This window comes from Pseudochaenichthys georgianus, chromosome 1 (assembly GCF_902827115.2).
Source record: "Pseudochaenichthys georgianus chromosome 1, fPseGeo1.2, whole genome shotgun sequence".
Taxonomy (NCBI): domain Eukaryota; kingdom Metazoa; phylum Chordata; class Actinopteri; order Perciformes; family Channichthyidae; genus Pseudochaenichthys; species Pseudochaenichthys georgianus.
The window spans coordinates 20,278,447-20,294,067 of record NC_047503.1 but is presented as its reverse complement, the minus strand read 5'-3'; the positions used below and the strand labels follow the sequence as shown (position 1 = coordinate 20,294,067).

The window sequence follows — 15,621 nt, the reverse complement described above, 5'->3', positions numbered from 1 at the left end:
GCTGTGATTGATGCACGTGCAGCTGTGCGCGTTTCAATCAAAGCTGCTGCACGTTCAGTTCCCTCCAGCAATAGGCGAACCAATCTATTTATTTATAAAATGTGATTTAGAAGAATAATAATTTTAATTTGTTTCTTTTGATTACTCAAAGGCTAGTAATGTTCATATATAGCCTACCATGACATTTGGTCCATGTTTTTAAAGACTTCAATACGTTTATGTTTCTAATGTCTCTTTTTTAAACTGGTTGCATGTTCTAAAACAAAAGTAGCTATTTTTATGATCAGTTTACTACAGGGTAAAAAACTAAAACGATCTTTCTGTTGACTATACGTTGTTCAGCACTTACATGTTTAAATAATTTAAATATACTAAATCAAAATCTAACGAATAAAGTGAAATAGTCAATAAATAACAGTATGCCTGCCTGGCAAGTTTACAGTGTAAACATTATATATTAAAAATAACGGACCAACAAGTCATGGCCGATTTTAGACAATAGATGGCAGCATAACACAAATTAAATCTGGCCTGTGTGTGAAACTTGATATATTGATACATTTATTTAAGTTCAATGTAGTTTAGCCACATCAATGCAAAACAAAGGTCGGGCAAATAAAGGAAAAGGGTATATCTAATTAATAAAAGAGAAGAAAGCCTCTGAGGGGGAAAGTGAGTTAGAGAAAAAGTGTGACAGAATTGAGTCTTCCTCTGTAAAAACCAGGAAGGTCTGAACAATGGCAGCTTAAGTGGAGGTTTCCCCCTCGCCAAGTTATAATCACTTCCTCTTGAGAACACATGCACACAAGGGTCATATGGCTGTGAGTGTTTGTGCAGGTTTAAACACACTTTCTTTCTGCAACCTCACCACCACCCTGAGTTGGGCTATAACCCTCATCAAGGATGTTTCCTCAAATGCAGCACTGTAAACCTTCTTTCTCACACCTTCCTGTATCACACACATAGACACAAGCTTATGTTGCATTGATGAGGATACCTTCCCCTTGAACTCTCCAAACTGAACTTTTAAAAGGAAATACATCTGGACTTCTTATGGGTTAATAAGGAAAAAAAGAGCTTTTTACACTTCAGTGTTAGGTTCATAACAATTTCACATTTGGCAACGTTTGTGCCACTAGCTGTTCACACTAAGGGCGCTGGAAAAAGAAATATGTGTCATTCTTTTTACTTTTGGATAGATAATATTGGATTGTAACAACATACTGTATTATCCAGATTGATGGATCTTTAAACCCCAAAAAGTCAGATGGGAAGAAAGATGAATAAAGATATTGAATGTTAATAGTGGTGTGGGACAGATGATGTTGACTATGTAACTGTTTGATTGTTTGTGATGCATTAATGCGGCTTTAACAAGCCACAATTCTTCCAACTCATTTGTTTTATTGATTATTAATTTTAGGGTTTTCATAGGCTAGTAAAGGGAAGAGAGGAATGGACTTTAATCTATCTAAAGAGCTTTGTTGAAATACACCTGCTCATAGTGCCTTGCTCAAGCCAATTTGATGTGTATTGGTTAGCGGATAGTGTTTAGTGCATTTAAAGTGATAGGCATCATTCACCTCACAGCATGAAAATGAAGTCATTAAAGGTGGGGTATGTAATTTATTTCAGAAACACTTTTTGTTATATTCCATGGAATGCTCTTAAAGGTGGGGTAGGTCATTTTGGAAAATACACAGCCGTAAAAAATCTGCCACTTCCTTACAGAGCCCCTCCTCCAACACACGCACATGACCAATGAGGGCATGAGATAAGTTTGTGCACAGATGGAAGGCTGACAGGCAGGTAGGCCATCCAATTACTTTAGCCGGGCCGGCTAAAATGATTGGTCGTGCTTTTTACAGTACTACGGCTTCCACAGATGACATTTTTTATGGATTTTTTGTCAAAGCACAAGAGATGATTTCATTTGTTCTCATGCTCTCTATTATTGTCATTACTGTAGAGGCCAGACTGCCAGTCAGAGGGTGAATGTGAAACTTTGCCAGAAGGGTTAAAATATGGCATTTATGCTTCAGGTGAATCACACTCCACTCTTTTTTACTCTTACAATGTTTTCTTCAGAATATAACAATTGTCGATATCATTTGTGGCATACTGACCTGCTGATGTGAACCTTTTGCAGAGTGTTCACTTGTGTGTGCACAACTTGTGTGTCTCTTTGCCCGTGAGATCATGCTGCTGGCCATTTTACCTGGAAGTGCTTATTGCTCCTCAGATACGCCTCGAAGGGTGTGGAGTGTTTCTGCCCTGTTGTCTTTGACTTTGTTAGTCTGAAAAATGTGAGGTGAATGGAGGAAATTCCACTGTGCAGGTCAAGGCCCCCCCCACACACACACACACACACACACACACACACACACACACACACACACACACACACACACACACACACACACACACACACACACACACACACACACACACACACACACACACACACACACACACACACACACACACACACACACACACACACACACACACACACACACACACACACACACACACACACACACACACACTTAGATACATACATACATACATACATACATACATACATACACATATACACATATATACACATATTTATGTACTCTAACATATTTATAATTACATGATACCTCATGTAAATGAATGCAGTGAAAACTATAATCTAAAAATATATCTATTTGTTTATTTGCATCCAGTTGTTTTATGTGAGTTTAATATATACAATGAGAGTTGAAGAAACATTAAATGCAGTCACGGGTTCTATCATTCATTATTGGTGGATGATAAATAATGCATATGCATAAGCGTTTATCATTCGTGTTCTTGTCATGAACCTTTGCAGTGATTGTTCTTGCAACACTGTAGAATATATGTTGTACTTAAAGTGTGTGTTCAAGCCGAGAATGGCTCTTCATCAGCTAAAGAGGATAATTATTGCCAAACATGCAAAAGCAACAGCCAAGAACCACAGCTTCAAGTCAGAGCTCACACACACTACCAGGCATTTGCCACTTTGTGTTTTCCATTTGTAGTTAAAGGCTGTATTAATGATAAACAATCTGGTTCAAAGCAACAGAACCCATTTATAAAAAGCCGCTTTATCAACATTTTCCACAGCCTTTCTAACCTTGACTTACTAAATTCTGATGACAACTTATTTGAAAGTGGCAAAACCTTAGGATATGAGTTTTGAAATGATTAATAACACAGATTTTGCACAACCTGGCATTCTACAAGCTGCTTCTCTACAAAGTTATACATAAAAAGCACAACAATTAGCACTTAATTTAGTCAAACAGCGTACTCCCAATGTTTCGGTTGTAAAATGTCGATTCACATCACCGGTGTTCCTCCATCTCTCTCTATCCCTGTGCTGCCTTTTCCTTTCTTTTCCTCATCTCTTCATTCGTCTCTTTTGACTTCTCTCCCTCCCATCCTCCCAGGTTCCCAGATCAACTTGAGGTGTCTATGGGAAATCATTAGTATAGATTGTTCTGCAGTGCTGCATCAATACACACACACACACACACACACACACACACACACACACACACACACACACACACACACACACACACACACACACACACACACACACACACACACACACACACACACACACACACACACACACACACACACCCACACACACACACACACACACACACCCACACACACACACACGCACGCACGCACACACACACACACACACACACACACACACACACACACACACACACACACACACACACACACACACACACACACACACACACACACACACACACACACACACACACAGAAGGGTGTGCATAGTATACCCTCTCTGCATCTGATCGTGGAGGGATGTTTCAACCCTCCTTGCTGTTTAAAGTGTAACACTGAGGACAAATCCTTGGCAAGAGATGGGTAATTGTGTGTTTCAGTATGTGTGTGTGTGTATATGTGTTTGTGTTAGTGTGTTAATATCATTATGGTATGAAGAACTTGGACACACGCAAAAGAGATTGCAAAAAATGATGACAAACACTAATGCGGTGTTGCAAAGACAAAGGTGTGCTTTGTCTGTTCACGTATGTCAACGGTTCTCAGATATCAAAGCAGAGGAGGAAAAAAAGAACCACAACAGGATGTGAGGAGAGAGATATATTTAAATATGTGTTTGTGCACATGAAATGTATCAAAGATGGAGGGAATTTCCATTGAGAAAAGGATGAATTTGACACTGATATCAGACATATTTTAAATTCCCAGACACACGTATATGAATGCTTATCATAAGTGCTACACGCTGTCATGCCTCAGGCATGGCTAATTGTCATTGCATTATTTCAATATCTCTAATCGCTCTCTTTTCTCTCTGCCTGTCTCTTTCTCTTTCTTCTTAGCCTGACTGGCGTTTAGTTCAACCCTATTAATATTTCATGCCGCCACTCCAACACCTGCCTATCAATAACCGAGACACACCTCAAGTCCAATCCATCATACTCACAGCTGACCAGGCTGCACAATGTGTGTGTGTGTGTGTGTGTGTGTGTGTGTGTGTGTGTGTGTGTGTGTGTGTGTGTGTATGTTTGTGTGTTAATAGATGATTTGTTTCTGCTGACAAAGCCCGAGTTGTTGGTCTGTATGAACAGGAATAAGGCTCAACAGCTGAGAAATCGAAATAAGCCATTTATCATTTCCCACAGACACATGCGTTCACACAGTAACATGTGCACACAAACACAGACATAGATGTGTAATGGCACACACCACACAGTGTTGAAAGATCGATACAAATTTGATTTGATCGTGAGTCAAAAAAAGTTCAGAAGACATAGAAGCAGATACAAAGTTGAATTGAATTAAGATCATACAATTCCTTATGAAGCAAGGAGAAAGAAGACGTACAAACACTTTGTCCAGGTTCTACAGAAGTGTGTCATATAATGACCAGATTGTTGGTCATTTGTTGTTATTTGCTGTAAACACAAAGAATAATATCACTTAGCAAAAATTATTGTGCCTCTTTTCAGCAAGCATTCTAGTGAATTATAAACAATGTAATTGTATGCATGAAGAGTTCAATAATTATAAACATTGGAGTATTTATAAGATAGTTGCATCTGTAACTACGGTTCTATGAGTCCCGGATGACCGCCAGAGGCGGTGCTTTAGCACTGGATATGTCCATTGCGCGCATGCGCAGCTCGAGTACCAATAACAACAAAGTCACCTGTGACCCACGTGACACCGGCTATATCTGCCAGTGTCGTCAGAGGATCTGTTCCCAGAATCTTCTCACAGGCACACAATAATTCTGAGTGACAGGATACTCTGGCGGTCATCCTGGACTCATAGAACCGTGGTTACAGACATAACTATCGTTCTAATTAGTCCCTGACCGCCAGAGGCAGTGCTTTAATACTGGATGACTTATATCAACAATGTGATGAAGAATCCAAGCACTTACTTACCTAGCTGGAAGCAGCGGAGCTCGGCAACAGGACCACGCCAAAAGGGTGAGGAGTAGCAACATTGACCCGGTAGAACCTGGAGAATGTGCCAGAAGACGCCCACGATGCCGCGGCGCAGATGGTCTCCAGGGGCACCCCTCTTAGGGCAGCCCAATATGTTGAGATGCTCCTCATAGAGTGGTATCTCACCCCTGATGGCGGGGGGACGGCCACTGGCCCCATAGGCATGCGAGATGGCATCGACAACCCAGTGGGACAGCCGCTGCTTAGAGAGAGCACGACCCTTCCTAGTGCCGCCATGGCAAACGAAGAGCTGCTCTGACTGCCGTAAATAGGCCGTAGCATCAATATACGCCCTTAGGGCACGCACAGGGCCCAGCAACTCAGACGTGCCACTCTCCTGTGGAATGTTAAAGCGTCCCAGCTGGATAGGCTGATTGGAGTGGGCTAGTGGAAGCACCTTGGGCAGGAACGCCACATTCAGCCAGAGGGCAACACCCGAGCCATCGGAGTTCCACCTCAGGCATGTATCGCTCACAGAGAGGGCATGTAGCTCTCCAACTCGCTTCCCTGAGGTTATGACAAGCAGAAATGCTGCCTTCAAGGACAGCCACTCAAGCCCCACCTGGGCCAGGGGCTCGAAGGGAGGAGATGATAGGGCATCCAGCACTAGGGGCAGGTCCCAAGCCGGAGCCCTTGGGATACTAGGGCGACGCTGCCCTAGAGCCCCTCTCAGAAAGAGGGACACCAACCTGTGGCCCCCCACCGTGGCGCCGTCGACTCCAACATGTCGGGCAGAGATAGCAGCCATATACACCTTCAAAGTGGAGTGAGAACGCCCACTATCCAGAAGGTACTGCAGGAACTCTAAAATGGTGGCGACAGAGCAATGCAATCTGCGACCTGATTCTGGTCTCCTCGTAGAAAGACTGCCAGGCGGGGGAGCGCCCAAGACAAGAGGCTCTGTGAAACCCGGAGCAGCTGTGCGAACCTGGTGCCCCCCTGGTGGTTGATTTGGGCAAGGCCGTTCAGCCACATCTGCATGGGGCGCAGCGACATCAGGCCTCAGGGCACAACGGCTGAGGCAGCCGTCAGTCTGCCCAAGAGCCGGAGGAACTGGATGTAAGGCACCATCTTGCCCAGCCTGAAGATGGGAAGAAGGTGGGAAATGTCGTCCACACAACGAGGTGTCAGGTAGGCCCTCATGGCGACCGAATCTAGGACCATCCCCAAGTAAGTGACCTGTTGGGAAGGGTCCAGGCAACTCTTCCCAGTGTTTACTGTTAGGCCCAACCGGGCTACGTGAGATAAGAGGCGCGCCGTATCCTGGGCCACTCTGGGTTTCAGCCAGTCGCCTAGATACAGCAGGACCTTCACGCCTTTGCGCCTACAGGGGTGCGAGAGCTGCCGCCACGACCCTGGTGAACACCCTTGGAGAGAGGGAGAGACCAAAGGGAAGCACCCGAAACTGATAGTGTCGGCCCTGAAAGGCGAACCTCAAGAACTTCCGGTGATGGGATGCAATTGGCACGTGGAAGTAGGCGTCCCTCAAGTCCATGGCTGCGAACCACTTCCCCTGTGCGACAACACGAAGGGTGTCTGTTGATTCCTCTGAGGTCCAAGACTGGACGGAATCTGCCGACTTTCTTGCTCACAAGAGTAGAACCCCCCGGACTGAAGCAGAGGGTCTACTGGCTCGATTGCGCCCTTGGCCAAGAGGACGGACAACTCTTGGGCCAGAGCTAAGGCCTTCGCCGGATCGCTGATAACTATCATTCTGACCCGGCCGAAGGCTAGGGGCCGGCGTCAGAACTGCAATTCGTATCCCTGGGTTAGGGTGGAAACCACCTACGGGTCGGAAGTACAGGCAGCCCAGTAGCTGAACTGCTGCTGGGAAAAGCCTCCGGAGCCCCTTGGGGGGGCACCAGGAAGGCTCTGAGGCACGAGGCTGCCTAGAAAGCCGGCGACCGGGGGCACGAAAGTCATTAGGAGGCGGTTGAGGGGGCCGCTGGGACCCCTGCAGAGCACCTCATGTGTAATTGCAAGGAAATGTGCAGGCATGCTGTTAGCAGGGCGGTGGTGGCGAAGTCCATAGGAACTTGGCTTGGCAACTGGAAGGTCAACAGTTTAAGTCCTGGAAAGACCAAGTGCTACCGAGGTGTCCCTGAGCAAGGCACCATTCCCTACACTGCTCCCCGGGCGCCGTACATAATGGCAGCTCACTGCTCCTAACACTAGGATGGGTCAAATGCAGAGAAACCGTTTTGTTACATAGTACCTGTACTACGTAATCAAATCAAATCAAGCTTTATTTATATAGCACATTTATAAACGATTTTTGGTCGAGCCAAAGTGCTGTACATATAATAAAAATAGCCTACAGTAGAATCCTAGTGTTAGGAGCAGTGGGCTGCCATTATGTACGGCGCCCGGGGAGCAGTGTAGGACAATAAGTTGAATCTTCTTCTTCTTCTTCTTCTAGATGTCATTGTAATATAAAATCTTCCCTTTTAATAATAATAATAATACATTTTATTTTTAGGCGCCTTTCATGACACCCAAGGACACCGTACAATTTGTAAAAAAAACAAAACAAAAAACATGCACTGACTACTACTGACTACTGTCTCGTAAAACCTGGATTTATAAGAAAACATTGTTCTTGAGTTTGCAAAACCTTTTTCTAAATACAATTTTAGGGGTTTTAACCCCTCAGAATTGTGCCTTGTTATAATTGTATATTAAAAACAGCATTTAATAAAAAATGCAGCAAACATTTAAATACCTATGTTGCTCAAATGTATTTATTTTATATGTTATAATATAACCAGTTATTCAATCAATCAATGTTTATTTATATAGCCCAATATCACAAATGTTACATTTGTCTCAGTGGTCTTCACAGAGTGTACAGAATATCAGTATGACAATACGACACCCTCTGTCCTTAGACCCTCTCATCGTACAAGGAAAAACTTCTGGAGAAAACCCACAGTTTAAAGGGAAACATGGGAGAAACCTCAGGGAGAGCAGCAGAGGAGGGATCCCTCTCCCAGGACGGACAGACGTGCAATAGATGCCGTGTGTAAATTGAAAAGATAATACATTTGCAACATAGGTAGTCCAGATGTTTGGAAATGCATGTGTGTATAATAGGAAGATGAATCCACGAGGATATCCATCCAGGACTTATGATCCAGGACCACAGCCACGACTCAAGATCCAGGGCTCGCGATCCAGGACACAGGACCGCAGGATCATCCATGACTCCGGATCCCAGCGTATATAGACACCAAAAAGAAATACATTTGGGGAAGCTGGGTTAATCGGAACATGAGCGTACAGAAGAAGTAAGATGTCCCCCGACAAACTAAGCCTATATCAGCAAAACTAAATTATTGCCCTTTTCCCCCCAGAAATGACATGGACACCGCTGATAGAAAACACTGCAGGATGCTCTTCAACACTGTCAGCTAGAAACTTCAGGACAGCTGCCAAATGAATCCTGTGGTGAGTTTGTTTTGTTGTTTCCAAGGTCAAGTGTGAACTTACAATTGCAGTGTCGCCAAACTCCATCTACTTGTGAAGATAGTGTGATCCAATCCAAGCCTGCAGAACAGTTACTAAATGTTTCGTCAACAACAGTAGAAATGTTTTTTTTTTTTATTATCGTTTAAGAATGACAGGGTGAGCAGATGTTCTGCAATCCTTTTCGATTTAAATCTACATCTAGGATTGCATACCCTCTAAACTGCGCAGTGTTCAGGGCAGAACATAAATGGTCCGAAAAAGTAAACAGGATGTCAATACAATATAATGAAGTTGCTCCTGTTACGATTGTTTGTGGGTGCAGTAAAAAGCAATGAAAAGGTTTCATTTTATTGTCCTTAAGCCAGCCCAGTCAAACTATCATCAGCATGCAAATGTGATGCTTGTTTTAATCCACCTGCATGCCTTTAAAGCGACCGTGCTATTTCAGCACGTTGGTGACATGCAGTAAAAAGTGGGAGCAATAGACAGTTTGTGGAGAGAGAAAGCACACCAATGATCCAGTGCAAACACACTTAATGGGACAGCTTTCCAACCATCCATCCCTTTTCTGTACTCATATATTAAGGAGGAGTATTATCCAAAATGTCCTATACTAGGTAAAACTGAATACAAATTGCACAAGGTGAAAAAAAAGTTCTCCATTTGCTCTGCACCTGAACCTTCTAAGCTCTCAGTAACATGTAGCATAGTAGAGACTGAGTGGCATTATCTGTGGATCAGCCAACTCCCCGTAACAAGAAAGGGAATCAAAGCAGCGGAGGGGAGACTGGGAGGGGTGGAGGGGGCGAGGAGATGCATGATAGAGAACTTCAAAGGTGAACACAGAGTTCACACAAATATATGAGGCTCAGACAGAGCCCACATAACCTCTACAGAAAAAGAGAACTGAGAACATACACATAACATACACTCAGTGGGGGGAAAAGCTGCCAATACCGTCAACAATAACATCCTTCATTCTCGGTGGGTGTCTGTGACGGAAAAGCCAGCTGGCAGGCAGACAAGAGGAGGAGGAGTTGGGGGCTTTAGGGGTCCAGTAGGGACTTTGGAGGGTTTCTTGGGTGGGTGTTGTTGTGGGGGCTTGAGCCAGGTATCAGGTGTAACTGGGCTGAGAGGCCCCCTCATATGGGCATCCTATTCACCTGCTGCCCGGGCCTGGACAAAGGCTGGGGCTCCGCTGGGCCACAGACAGGCCAGGTAACACTAGAAGGTCCTAATGGCTCCAAGGTGAAGGCAAGATGGTTAGGAGAAGATTACAACATAGGAAAATGTTGGGTTAAAACTGAGCTTTTTGATGATCTGAGGCTCCAGAAACACAGTCCTTTGTTTCCCATGCAGTTGCTTTGAATGCACTGATTCACAGAAACTATGCTGAGAAACCGCTAACAAAAAGATCAAAAAGCTTAGGACAGAGTCATTCCTTTACAAATGCTGTTTCAATAATCCACCTATAATGATACATTAGTTTGCTTATAGGTTAAATCTCATACATGACAGCATATAGAAAAACAATTACTACATAATTCTACTATATATATATATATAAATATACTTATAAGCTTCTAGCTGCATACCCGAGGCTGGTGCTGCATGTACTTGCATGTAAAAAATCATGTGAGGAAATATAAAGTAATATTTTTTTTTTACCACTGAAAACTTTAGTCTCTTCTAAGAGAACCACAAATTGCCAGAAACAAGCCAATAAGATGCAGCAGCAGAACGATGGCTATCCTCTCAAACTATAATAGAAACGTCATGGCTGCTAGAGCGAAAACAACTTTGAACTGGAAAAGCACATGTGGTTGAAGCCACCCTTTAAACAGCTGTACTGTATTTTGAAACAGACAATAAAATACAAAAATGCACCTAAATGTGGAATGAGAAATCGAGTTAATGCCGATAAGGCCAAGGTCAAGCTGAGGCTTAGGTTCCACTCTTTTAGCAGCCTAATGCAAATACTTCAAATGCTCAACAATGATGACATTTCGCAAGAAGAAAAAAAGCCTTTTAGAGAAAGTGAACTCAAAAGCTCACATACCACGTTGTGTGAGTGTGCTTATTAAAATATATTGTTTATGAAACTGATCCATTTTTTAGCGCCAGTGTGTCCCACTTGTAACAAAAGCGCTGACATTTTTGAAAAAAGAGACGTGTAGATTTCTGCATTGTTCTTTACATTTTACTGCAGACACACACCTACTGCAAAAGCACTGAATCCAAACAATAATTACCATACCTGACTGGCATATGGACAGGTGTGTGTGTGAGTGTGTGTGCGTGTGTGCGTGTGCGTGTGTGTGTGTGTGTGTGTGTGTGTGTGTGTGTGTGTGTGTGTGTACATTTGCGTGTGCATTTGCACGTTTTAATGGTTCTACAGTGCCTCATCTGTATCTATTGCCATAGTAACTGTCTGTATCCGTTCATAAGTTCAGCTGCTACGGTGTGAGTGTGTGTATGTGTGTGTGTGTGTGAAACCAAAGTACACTGTTCTTAGTAGGACATTTCTCAATATAATTACAAATATTTTTCATCATGACAACACGTATTTTATGCATGCAATCCCAGAAAAAGTGGGGATCCCAGTAAGCAAAAACAAAAATCTTTATTTGAAGCATTTTGGTGGATTTATATTTCAGCAAGAACATTTCGGACTGACACTCTTAACAGTGACGTTTAATATGGTTTGTCAGGTCAGAAAATCGCAGAACACCGAAACCCAGACATGTGAGCACAATGAGCATATAAAACATTATATGGAGGTCTACAGTGAGGATACATAACCTGTGTGTGTGTGTGTGTGTGTGTGTGTGTGTGTGTGTGTGTGTGTGTGTGTGTGTGTGTGTGTGTGTGTGTGTGTGTGTGTGTGTGTGTGTGTGTGTGTGTGTGTGTGTGTGTGTGTGTGTGTGTGTGTGTGTGAGTGAGAGAGAGATAGAGGGATGCATATACTGCGGGTAGGATGGAAAAAGTAGAGACATCAAAGAGAGAAACAGCTGGTGTGTGTGTGCGTGTGTGTGCATACACACATTTTCAAAGGGGACCCTAGATGTGCCTGCCCACCTGACTTCAAGCATCAGTCTAGCGATACATTCACACTCTTGCAAGCTTGCACACATTCTCTGCAATAAACACACACTGCGACTGAAATCTCCCACACACACATGTTCTGTACGCAAACCCCACCTGTCACTGTCTGTGTGTGAGACAGATTGTGTGTTTCTTTTTAGCGATTAAAGCACACAGCCGTAACACACAGATAAATCACCAGTTGCGTGGATGTTTGGGGGGTGTACATGCCCTGACATGTCCAGACTCAGCGCACTACAGCTGGGCAGGATCGGCCTGCCTTCAGCCTCTCTGGGGGACAAAATGGAGCAAGAGCGTTGAAACAGGAACAAACTGATGAGGCCAATGTCGTGCATAGTTTAGGCATTGTAGCTGGGTGTTCTAACGTTCTTGACGTAATATGTTGCAGAGAAGCTTCAGGGGAAAATGTTTCTTTTAACAATTAAGTACCAGTTTTTAGTCATTAAATCCAGATCTGCTTTTAATTCAGCTGAGGCATGGGCAAGTCACAGGCGCCTAAGTTCAAATATCAGATCCAGTCTAAGATAACTTGGGCAAGTCAGACAGTAAGTCACAATGCTTCAGGTTTTCCAAATGCTGATCTGTGTGTAAATCACACGTAGACCTGTGCACATTCAATGCATAGAAAGTCACTGTCAGTTATAAATAAATATTAGATATTACTTTGTGTGGTAGGGTTTTTGCTTTCCCAAACATCAGTCTTCCTGTTTGCAGTCTACTCATTGCTGCCTGGCACAAGTGGGCCCTTGCGGCAGATTTGCTGTTAAGCACACATACTGCGTTAGCTGTGGTCTTCGCACTGACTTGTGTGCAGCCAGTGACACTACTTGCAAAGACGCAGGCGACGTGAGGCTTCTTGTGTTGTCAGTGGACCAACAGTGTTCTTCTTTGGCCGCTTCAGTTGAGTGTGTTTGAGCTTCAAGTCAAGTCTAAAGTGTTTGTTACTTAGGTCAAGTCCATTTAATTAAACCAGCCCCAAAACACAAATTTGCTTTATTAAAGAAATGCTCATGTCTGCAACTCTGTTCCAGCTCACCCTAAACAAGATGGGGTCTGAGTTTCACTTTAAATGTATGTTCACCTTACATTATATGTATGTCTACATTTGTCAGGGGTCTCAAACCTTGTTTACATCACAGAAACGGCCATTTGCAGAGCTGGGAACCCTTCTATCGTTTTAATGCTACAAAGTACTTAACCTATGTTATATGCTTAATATGAGCTTTGTACAACTGCTTTATTATTGAGAGTCATGATCTAATTATTGATTTCAGAATCCAGTAGTGCTTTTCAGTAATACTTTTCAGCTTTTAAATGTTATTTTATGTTCGGCGATGCGCGTGACGCCCCGCCTGTCGGCAGGGTCAGAGGCGCTGCCCTCTTGAGTCTTAGTCGCGGTGTTGAAGCATGTCACTGCAGTGTCCTTTACAGCTTTGTCTCGTGATATGACAAGTGACAGAATCTCTGAATGGGGCTCTTGATGAGTGAACACTGCTTTCTTTCACTTCCAAAGATCATCAATGAAGGGTACAAATATGATACGCTGCTTCTCTGGTGAGAAAGAGAGAGGGTGTGTGTGTGAATGTGTGTGAGTGCATGTGCTTGCCTGCGCTCTTGAGTGTGTAATTGAGGTATATCTCAGAACAACCTGAGGTGACGAGGTTGTTTATCTCCTGGCAGGTCAAAGCTGCTTGGAAGTGGTGAAGAGCACACACACACACACACACACACACGCACGCACGCACGCACGCACGCACGCGCGTGCACGCACACACACACACACACACACACACACACACACACACACACACACACACACACACACTGATTTAATAGAGCCGCAGAGAGGAAAGGAAACTCCCTGGCTTAGAAAGGCAGTGATCACTCATATCCTGATCTTCTGATAACAACATGTGTGTGTGTGTGTGTGTGTGTGTGTGTGTGTGTGTGTGTGTGTGTGTGTGTGTGTGTGTGTGTGTGTGTGTGTGTGTGTGGGTGTGGGTGTGTGTGTGTGTGTGCGTGTGTACCTTTGCGTGTGCATTTGCACGTTTTAATGGTTCTACAGTGCCTCATCTGTATCTATTGCCATAGTAACTGTCTGTATCTGTTCATAAGTTCAGCTGCTACAGTGCCTATAAGACGAGCACTCAAACACAGCTTTAATTTATTCTCACGCAAACACTCAAATGCTTTTTCAAATATTGTCTGTCACCTCTACATGGCGTCACGCCTCCGGTATGCATACTGTCATCACGGCACCTTACCTTTCTTTGTTAAGGTGTCACTCCATTTAAAGAGAAATCATCGGTGAGGAAGCGGTGACACAATCACAAAATAAGACATGACCTGATACCTTCAATCTGAGTGTGTGTTTCTGTCTGTGTACCAACACAGCTGTGACTGGTAGGAGCAAGCCCATTGAATAATACAATTATCACTATGATTTCAATGTACATACACTACACTTTAGCCTTGTTAGGGCAGATCTTTCGTTGTAGTTAACATCCAACACAACTCAAAAGTGTTGTATATATGTACAGTATGTCAAATTGATGTTCACAGTTTATTTGTGCTCCCCCCAAGAGGCCAAACAATGTGTGCATGTAATCAGGTTGAGATGCTGACAGAGAAGCTTTAATCCAGAAATATTCAGACCAGCTGAGCGCTGTCTGCGTCTGCGTGTGTGTATAAGGATTAATTCTTTGTGTTTGCACTAACAGCTACATGTCTCATAAAAGAGAAACAGATAAAAGAAGCAGAGAGGAAGGATGTGTTTTTGTGAAGCCATGTTTCGAAAATCGGGCAACTCATCGGCGATGTCTACACCTCTCCCAGCTGAGAACACGGTCAAACAAACACAAACACACACACACACACACACACACACACACACACACACACACACACACACACACACACACACACACACACACACACACACACACACACACACATATTCACACGCTTGCTTTGAGAAGAGGTGAAATAAAACTTCCCTGTCTGTCTTTCATGTGTGAGGCTTAAGAGCTGTCACACCAACAGGAGGAAACCACCATATCTGCACACAGCATGCATGGACGTGTGTGTGTGTGTGTGTGTGTGTGTGTGTGTGTGTGTGTGTGTGTGTGTGTGTGTGTGTGTGTGTGTGTGTGTGTGTGTGTGTGTGTGTGTGTGTGTGTGTGTGTGTGTGTGTGTGTGTGTGAACTCAGGTTTCATTGCTCAATAAGGCTGCATTATATCTAATTATATTAAATAGCAGTGAGGCAACCAGCACTGCTTGACTGTTTGAACTCTGTGGGATGCTACTCATCAACATCTTGGGTTATAAATCAGCTGCAATAAAGACTTTTACATATGGAGACAATGTTCATTCATAGATATAGACAAATTATTCAATCTGTCCCTACATTGAAATGCTTTTAAAGCCACCGTCTGGAGTTTAGCTACCTTTAGTGGTCTTTTAAAGTAATGTGTCATTGAGGTTCCTGTGTTTAGTATTACATGTTCT

At 43.6% G+C, this 15,621-nt stretch overlaps 1 long non-coding RNA gene across 1 annotated transcript in view; it reads right to left on the bottom strand.

Annotated features, from left to right (window-relative positions):
* Positions 1-15,621, bottom strand: part of LOC139434510 (uncharacterized) — a 385,392-nt gene that overhangs the window by 145,918 nt on the left and 223,853 nt on the right. The window lies entirely within an intron of this gene.